At 46.3% G+C, this 9,179-nt stretch overlaps 1 protein-coding gene across 1 annotated transcript in view; it reads left to right on the top strand.

The window, feature by feature from the left end:
* The first annotated feature begins 1,640 nt into the window (after positions 1 to 1,640).
* Positions 1,641 to 9,179, top strand: part of cep162 (centrosomal protein 162) — a 134,708-nt gene continuing 127,169 nt past the window's right edge. The window contains exon 1 of the mRNA XM_060849654.1: positions 1,641 to 1,775. The gene's annotated coding sequence lies outside the window, so the exon portion shown is untranslated. The remainder of the gene's footprint in view (positions 1,776 to 9,179) is intronic.

Here is a 9,179-nt window from a genome sequence, read left to right as displayed (position 1 = left end):
TCTATTACTTTATGACAATTTCCCGTGCAATCACAGAAGGTGTAACTCCTGCCCATTTGCTTCCTCTCTCCTCACCAACCAAGACCCCAAACTCACATTCCAGTTGAAGCAGTGATTTACCTGCACTTCACTCAATTTAGGTTTACTGCACGTGGTGCTCACATATGGCCTGCTCTACAATGGGAAGACGAAACGCAGGCTACGCAGAACACCTATATCTTCAAAAATCCTGCTGCCTACCACTTTAGCACACCACCATCTTCCCCGGCCGACATCTCTGTCTCAGACTTGCTGCAGTGCTCCAGCGAAGCCCAATGGAAGAATTGCATTACATCTTCTACTTGTGGACTCTGCAGCCTTTGGGACACAACAAGTGTGTTAAATAATTTTATGGCCTGAGCACCTATTCCCATTCTTACCCCAACCCTGACATACCAGGCCTTGTCACACAATGGCTGTTACCACACAAAACCTACTAATGCTCCACATTAGCGGCTACGAATACTCCAAGGCTGACCTTTACCCATTTCTTTTTTATGTCCAACTGTTCTCTCTCTGAGCTTCATCTCCACCTATCATTTACTACTCTCCTGTCCCTCATTCCATCTTCAGTATATAGACCAAGCTTTTCCTAGCTACAATCAATTCTGAAGAATGGTTACTGGACGTGAAACATCAACTCTGCTTTCTCTCTATGGATGCTGCCAGACCAGAGTTTTCCCAGCTATTTCTGTTTCCGTCTCCAGAACACTAATCTATGTCTCTAGATTACTATTGCAGTAATATTATCACAAAATGTAATTCTCCAGCACAAAACCTGGTGTACCATTAATTTCTATAATTATATAACTTTATCTACATTACATTATTTCCTTCACCTTTTAAAATGCATCTGTCTTCCCCTTAGATGCATTTACACAACTCACCTCAATGTGGGAGTGAACTACCTGATATGTTGATGATTTTCCACTTGGCTTTCTACCCACTAGTGTGAATACATTGATTTAAAAAGCTTCCAGTAGACCGCTCAGCCTTCTGAATTGACGAGAACGCAAAACCCAGCCTGTCTTCAACCCTGAGTCAAACAGAGGAATCTAAATCAAAACATAGATTGCTGAAGAAACTCAGCAGGTCTGACAGCATCTGTGGAGAGAAAACAGAGTTGACGCTTCGAATTTGACACTCCTTCAGAACTTCCTGATGGAGGGCTCTAGCCTGAAACGTGGATTCTCCTGCTCCTCGGACGCTGCCTGACTGACCTGCTGTACTTTTCCAGCACCACACTCTCGGCTCTGACCTCCAGCATCTGCAGTCCTCACAGTCTCCTAACTTTCCAGACCGGCTGAGTTTCTCCAGCACTTCCTGTCTTGTCCTGTCCACCCCGGTTCTTCACAGCTCTGTCATCGTTCTCGCCAATTCTCTACACTGATTCAGTGATTCTACAGGGACTGCGCACACAGAGCGCAGACGTGGTCCAACCGAGGTGCGTTTCGACTTTTGGCAAAAACCGTTGTTATGTGACACGACGGGCTGAATGGCCTCCCGCACTGACGGCGGCCGAAGGTATGACATCACAAAGCAGCACCAGTGTCATTGTGACGTTGCCCCGGTTCGCGGGTGAAAGTGCGTCTCGAATTGAATCGGCGGCGAGAGGTTTGACTCCTGTCGGTTCCCGTGCACTCTTCCCCCAACGCTCGTGGCGTCCTGTTGCCTTGCAACGCTAACGGACTTCCAACGGCTGCAGGCTTCGACTTTCAGGCCGCGTTGTCAGGAGGGTAAACCTTCAAGAATCCTCATTCGTACTATCCGATGTAGTTAGTAAACTCTTGATACTTTTCGCTTTGGTTTTGTTTTAACCCGGGGAGGTGGGGCACCGCCGAGGGCTCCCTCCGGAATTGAACTGAACGGCAAAAGAACATCGAAGGTGCCGCAAACGTGAGAAACTCAGTCGGTCTGGCAGCCTCCGTGCAGAGAGAGACTGAGAGAAAACAGAGTAAACGTTTTCGAGTCTAGCGACCAGTTCTGCAGAAGGAGTCGGGGAAGCAGGGGCCTCGGAAGCGTTAACTATGTATTTCTCTTTGCACAGGCGCAGCCAGACCTGCTGAGTTTCTCCAGCAATGTCTCCGGATTCGAAAAAAGGATCCGCCTTCTCTTCGCGTCGATTGGTGTAAAGTGTCCTGCGTATGCGCGTCTCTGGGTTCCGATTGGCTGATAGCGCTGTCAGTTAAAAAGACGTTTTCGCCCCTGACGTCACGGCGGCGTGTCAGCCAATCCGTGCTCATGTCTCTTCACTCTGCAGACACTCTGCCTCGATTCCTGATGAAGGGCTTTTTCCCTAAACGTCGACTCTCCTGTTCCAGGTGCTCCCTGACCTGCTGTGCTTTCCCAGCACCACTCCAATCTAGATTATGATTTCCAGCACCTGCAGTCCTTGTTTTTACCTAATCTGTGTCCATGCTGGTTTCCTGGGACAATTAGGGGCAACACTTATGGATGCATCTCATTGTGTAGTTGATACATCGAACAGCAATACCCTTCACTTGGGGGTCAAACCCTGGCAGAAGTTGCAGGTGGGGTTCTTGCAAGGTGGTTGACCTGTCCTGCCCAAGTGGTCGATTTTAACAAGTTTTTCGATGGCGGAGAGGTGGCTCAGTGGTCCTATTCAAGCCTCGGGGTGACTATCTGTGTAGAGTTTACACATTCAACCCCCCCTGTCTGTGTGGGCTTCCTCCCACAATCAAAAGATGTGCAGATTAGGTCAATTGGCTATGCTAAATTAGTGTCCAGGGATGTGCAGGCTGGGTAGATGAGTGGAGGGTTATAAAGATAGAGTAGAAGGGGTTGTGTCTAGGTGGGATGCGTTCAGAAGGTCACTGTGGACTTGATAGGCTGAAAAGGCTGCTTCCACACTGGAGGGATTCTACGAGAGAGGGAGTTTTGGAGTCTTTACTACTCACCTCGCACAAGACAAGGTGGGATAGAAGTAGTTAGGATTTTGGAATAGTCTTTCAGATTTGAAAGATCAGTGAATTCAGGCTTGGAGATAACAATGGGTGAGGTTGCGAAATCTGAAGTCAGTGTGCTATTGGACAGGGAGCCACTAGGATCGAATTTAGGAACTAAATGGATCTGGAGGAACTCAGGCAGGCAGTGAAGAGTTTACCTGATAGTTGGTTAGCTCAGTTGGTTGGATGGTTTGTGATGTAGCGTGATGCCAACAACATGGGTTCAAATCCTACCAGCCGAGGTCGCAGTGAAAATATCACTGCCTCAACCTTGCCAATCACGAGAGGTGTAGTGACCTTCAAGTTAAATCACTGCCATTCAATACTCTGTCTCTATTAAGAGAGCAACCCTATCATCCTGAGACTACGGTGACTTGAGTCATAGAGATCTACAGTACAAAATGCACCCATCGCATTCATGCCAGTTGAAAACAATTCCTCTAACTATTCTAATCATGTTTACCAGCACTTGGAATTTATCAGCATTTATTTCTTCAGCATTTTTTTCCCCATATTACTTATTTCCTTCAATATCTCCTTCTTGTTTACTTGCTTCCATGTCATTTCTGGGAACTTATTTGTGTCGTCTTATAGAGTCATACAGCATTGAAACAGGCACTTTGGCCCAAATCATCCATGTCAACCAGGTTTATTAAACAGAACTAGTCCTATATTCCTGCATTTGGCCCATAAATTCATAGACCCATGTCACCATTTAAAGTGAAAAGTAACAATTTTATTTTTTTAAAGTCTCTCAGAGAATATTAACTAACAGCTACCTACAACTCCTTTCTCTAACCTATCTTTTACTTTCCCTTCTACAATACTGGTCCGATAAAACCCCTAATTAAAATTTACCGAAAAGTTCAAATTTCAAAACCAGCCAGCGATCAAATCTTCTCTTTGCATCTTCCTCAGTAGATTTGTTCTCCAGGTCGGTGTCAGTTTTTTTTCTCTGTGCAAACTCCTTCTCTAGACAGGTACCTCTCACAGTTCTCACTAGCAGCCTCCTTTTGTTGGTCTTTTGGCAGTTCTCCTTGCCACTCTGACTAACTTTTGCAAAATGTCTAATTTTATACCTCAAAGCATCAGATTGTTTCATTGATGTTAATATTGTCAAAATATTAATTTCAGTCTTAATTGAGTTTAGTATCTTGGGGCTTAATTTAAACTGGTCAAATTTGAATTTGTTTTGTCTCATAGCAATCCAGATACTGCTAGCTGCTGGATCAAATGTAACATGTACACTGTGTACTTGCTAAGTCCTTCAAATCTCTTAAAGATACAGTACACCTCTACACCTTCATAACACTATCCATGTGCCTATCCAAGTGTCTTTTAAATGTTGTAATTATACCAGCCTCTATTAATTCATTTGCCAGCTTGTTCCTTGTTTGCACCACCCTTTGTGTAAAGATGTTGCCCCACAGGTCCCTTTTAAATCTTTCCTTTTTTTACGTTAAACCTTTGCCCCCTCTAGTTTTGTACTCCTACTCTGGGAAAAACACCTTGGCAATTCTCCTCTATACCCCTCATGATTTTATAAGCCTCTACAAGATCACCCCTCAGCCTCCTCTACTCCAGGTAAAAAAAATCCCAACATCTCCTTATAATGCAAGCATTTGAATCTTGGTAACATCCTTCTGAATCTCTTTTGCATTCTTTCCAATTTAATAACACCCTACAGCAGGGCAACCAAAATTATACCAATGGCCTGACTATTGACTTGTACAACCTTAATATGATGCCCAACTCCTGTACTTAATGCTTTGACTGATGAAGACAAGTGTAGCAAATGCCTTCTTCACACCCTTTCTACCTGTTACACCATCTTCAAAGAATTAGGTCCATTGGTCAGTCTGTTTGACAACACTCCCTAGGGTCCTGCCATCAACTGGATATGTTCTTCCCTGGTTTGGCTTACCAAAACACAATACCTCGCACTTATCTGAATTAAGCTCCATGTGCCATTTCTTGGCCCACTGGCCCAGTTGATCAAGATCTCATTGTAGAGCTGAAAATGTGTTGCTGGTTAAAGCACAGCAAGTTAGGCAGCATCCAAGGAACAGGAAATTCGACGTTTCGGGCCAGAGCCCTTCATCAGGAATGAGGAGAATGTGCCAGGCAGGCTAAGATAAAAGGTAGGGAGGAGGGACTTGGGGGAGGGGCGGTGGAGATGTGATAGGTGGAAGGAGGTCAAGGTGAGGGTGATAGGTTGGAGTGGGGTGGGGGCGGAGAGGTCAGGAAGAAGATTGCAGGTTAGGAGGGCGGTGCTGAGTTGAGGGAACCGACTGAGATAAGGTGGGGGGAGGGGAAATGAGGAAACTGGAGAAATCTGAGTTCATTCCTTGTGGTTGGAGGGTTCCCAGGCGGAAGATGTGGCGCTCCTCCTCCAGCCGTCGTGTTGTTATATTCTGCCGATGGAGGAGTCCAAGGACCTGCATGTCCTCGGTGGAGTGGGAGTGGGAGGGGGAGTTAAAGTGTTGAGCCACGGGGTGGTTGGGTTGGTTGGTCCGGGCATCCCAGAGGTGTTCCCTGAAGCGTTCCACAAGTAGGCGGCCCATCTCCCCAATGTAGAGGAGGCCACATCGGGTGCAGCGGATGCGATAGATGATGTGTGCGTGGAGGTGCAGGTGAACTTGTGGCGGATATGGAAGGATCCCTTGGGGCCTTGGAGAGAAGTGAGGGAGGAAGTGTGGGCGCAAGTTTTACATTTCGTGCGGTTGCAGGGGAAGGTGCCGGGAGTGGAGGTTGGGTTGGTGGGGGGTGTGGACCTGACGAGGGAGTCACGAAGGGAGTGGTCTTTGCGGAACGCTGATAGGGGAGGGGAGGGAAATATATCCCTGGTGGTGGGGTCCGTTTGGAGGTGGCGGAAATGACGGCGGATGATACGCTGTATGCGGAGGTTGGTGGGGTGGTAGGTGAGAACCAGTGGGGTTCTGTCTTGGTGGTGGTTGGAGGAGCGGGGCTCAAGGGCGGAGGAGTGGGAAGTGGAGGAGATGCGGTGGAGGGCATCGTCGATCACGTTTGGGGGCAATCTGCGGTCCTTGAAGAAGGAGGCCATCTGGGCTGTACGGTATTGGAACTGGTCCTCCTGGGAGCAGATACGGCGGAGACAAAGGAATTGGGAATATGGGATGGCGTTTTTACAGGGGGCAGGTGGGAGGAGGTGTAGTCCAGGTAGCTGTGGGAGTCAGTCGGTTTATAATAGATGTCTGTGTTGAGTCGGTCACCCGAGATAGAAATGGAAAGGTCTAGGAAGGGGAGGGAGGAGTCTGAGACAGTCCAGGTGAATTTGAGGTCGGGATGGAAGGTGTTGGTAAAGTTGATGAACTGTTCAACCTCCTCTTGGGAGCACGAGGCAGTGCCGATACAGTCTTCGATGTAGCGGAGGAAAAGGTGGGGGTTGGTGCCAGTGTAGTTGCGGAAGATGGACTGTTCCACATATCCTACGAAGAGACAGGCATAGCTGGGGCCCATGCGGGTGCCCATGGCAACTCCTTTAGTTTGGAGGAAGTGGGAGGATTGAAAAGAGAAGTTATTCCGGGTGAGGACCAGTTCAGTCAGTCGAAGGAGGGTGTCCGTGGAAGGGTACTGGTTGGTGCGGTGGGAAAGGAAGAAGCGGAGGGCTTTGAGTCCTTCGTGATGGGGGATGGAGGTGTACAGGGACTGGATGTCCATCGTGAAGATAAGGCGTTGGGGACCGGAGAAGCGAAAATCATGGAGGAGGTGGAGGGCGTGGGTGGTGTTCCATCGTGAAGATAAGATCTCATTGTAATCTTGGATAACCTCCTTCACTGTCCACTATACCAGCAATTTTGGTGTCATCTGCAAATTTATTAATCATGCCTCCTACATTCTTATCCATATCATTTATGTAAATGATAAACAGTGGACCCAGCGTCAATCCTTACAGCACACCACTGAACTCCAGTCTAAACAACAATCCTCTACCATCGCCCTTTTGCCTCTTACCTTACACCCATTTTGTATCTAATTGGCTAGCTCTCCTTGGATCACATGTGTCCTAGCCTTTCTTCTCTAAAGACAGGAAGAAAAATAGTGTTTAAATGCTTTTCCATTGCCTGTTCTCTTGTTTCAGACCATAAAGGGCCTACAGTTACCTTCACTACTCATTCTTTTAAATTTTACATTCTTGTAGAAGCTCTTATATTCCACTTTTAAGTTCCTTGTGAATATGATCTCACACTCTATTTTTCCCCTTTAAATTAATCTTGTGCTTCTCCTTTCCTGAATTAAACTGCTCCCAGTTGTCAGGCTTGCAACTTTTTCTAGCAACTTTTTATAAACTGCCTTTTTGGATCTAATGCTGGCCTGTTTGTGCCACTTTTCCTGTTTTGGCTGAAATAAAATACACTGAATCCAAGATTGGATGTTAGATTAGCAGTTTCTTAAAATAAACAGTGGACAGGACTCAAACATGATGGAGAGATACAGCTGAGTATTGCGAGCATCCATTGACTGTATATTTGTGGGTAATGTTAGACTGGGCTCACGAGTAAATCTGGCTATGATCAGGCAAGTAACAATGAAACCAAGATGGCAGTCTCATTTTGCTGGATAATGAAGCAGAGGTGTTGACTTAGAACACCAGTTATTTCCATTCACACTACAGAGAGGGAGAAACAAAATTCACAGTCACAGCGAATTATGTGAAAAACTGAGCGATGAAACCACTTGAGAAAATAAAGGGAGGCTAGACCTGTGAAGGCAGTTAACGAAAGCATCCTACCTTTCGATTTCTTTGTTTGAGGCAGTTGCCATTACCTGAGGACACAGCAGCATTTACACTGTCAACTGGAATGACGATCAGTTGAGTGGATAGTGGATTTGTCATCAGTGGGATTTGAAGGTATTTTCTTTGACAAGATATAGAGTCATAGAGATGTACAGCATGGAAACAGACCCTTTGGTCCAACCCGTCCATGTCGACCAGATATCCCAACCCAATCTAGTCCCACCTGCCAGCATCTGGCCCATATCCCTCCAAACCCTTCCTATTCATATACCCATCCAAATGCCTCTTAAATGTTGCAATTGTACCAGCCTCCACCACATCCTCTGGCAGCTCATTCCATACACATACCACCCTCTGCATGAAAAAGTTGCCCCTTAGGTTTCTTTTATATATTTCCCCTCTCACCCTAAACTTATGCCCTCTAGTTCTGGACTCCCTGATCGCAGGGAAAAGACTTTGTCTATTTATCCTATCCATGCCCCTCATAATTTTGATTTGGAGATGCTGGTGTTGGACTGGGATGTACAAAGTTAAAAATCACACAACACCAGGTTATAGTCCAACAGGTTTAATTGGAAGCACACTAGCTTTCGGAGCGACGCTCCTTTGGAGGACAATCACCTGATGAAGGAGCGTCGCTCCGAAAGCTAGTGTGCTTCCAATTAAACCTGTTGGACTATAACCTGGTGTTGTGTGATCTTTAACCTCATAATTTTGTAAACCTCTATAAGGTCACCCCTCAGCCTCCGATGCTCCACGTTTCACAACATCTTTCCAATAGGAAGGAGACCAGAATTGCACGCAATATTCTAATAGTGGCCTAACCAATGTCCTGTACAGCCGCAACATAATCTCCCAACTCCTGGCCAATAAAGGAAAGCATACCAAACGCCGCCTTCACTATCCTACCTACCTGTGACTCCATTTTCAAAGAGCTATGAACCTGCACTTCAAGGTCTCTTTGTTCAGCAACACTCCCTAGGACCTTATCACTAAGTGTATAAGTCCTGCTAAGATTTGCTGTCCCAAAATGCAGCACCTCGCATTTATCTGAATTAAACTCCATCTACCACTTCTCAGCCCATTGGCCCATCTGGTCCAGATGCTGAGGTAACCCTCTTCGCTGTCCACTACACTCCTAATTTTGGTGTCATCTGCAAACTTACTAACTGTACCTCTTACACTCGCATCCAAATCATTTATGTAAATGAAAAAAAGTAGAGGACCTAGCACCAATCCTTGTGGCACTCCATTGGTCACAGGCCTCCAGTCTGAAAAACAACCCTCCACCACCACCCTCTGTCTTCTACCTTTGAGACAGTTCGGTATCCAAATGGCTAGTTCTCCCTGCATTCCATGAGATCTAACCTTGCTAATGAGTCTCCCATGGGGAACCTTGTCAAACGCCTTATTGA

Source organism: Hemiscyllium ocellatum, chromosome 3 (genome assembly GCF_020745735.1).
Source record: "Hemiscyllium ocellatum isolate sHemOce1 chromosome 3, sHemOce1.pat.X.cur, whole genome shotgun sequence".
Classification (NCBI taxonomy): domain Eukaryota; kingdom Metazoa; phylum Chordata; class Chondrichthyes; order Orectolobiformes; family Hemiscylliidae; genus Hemiscyllium; species Hemiscyllium ocellatum.
The sequence above is the reverse complement of the archived record's forward strand: the minus strand, read 5'-3'. Positions and strand labels throughout refer to the sequence as shown.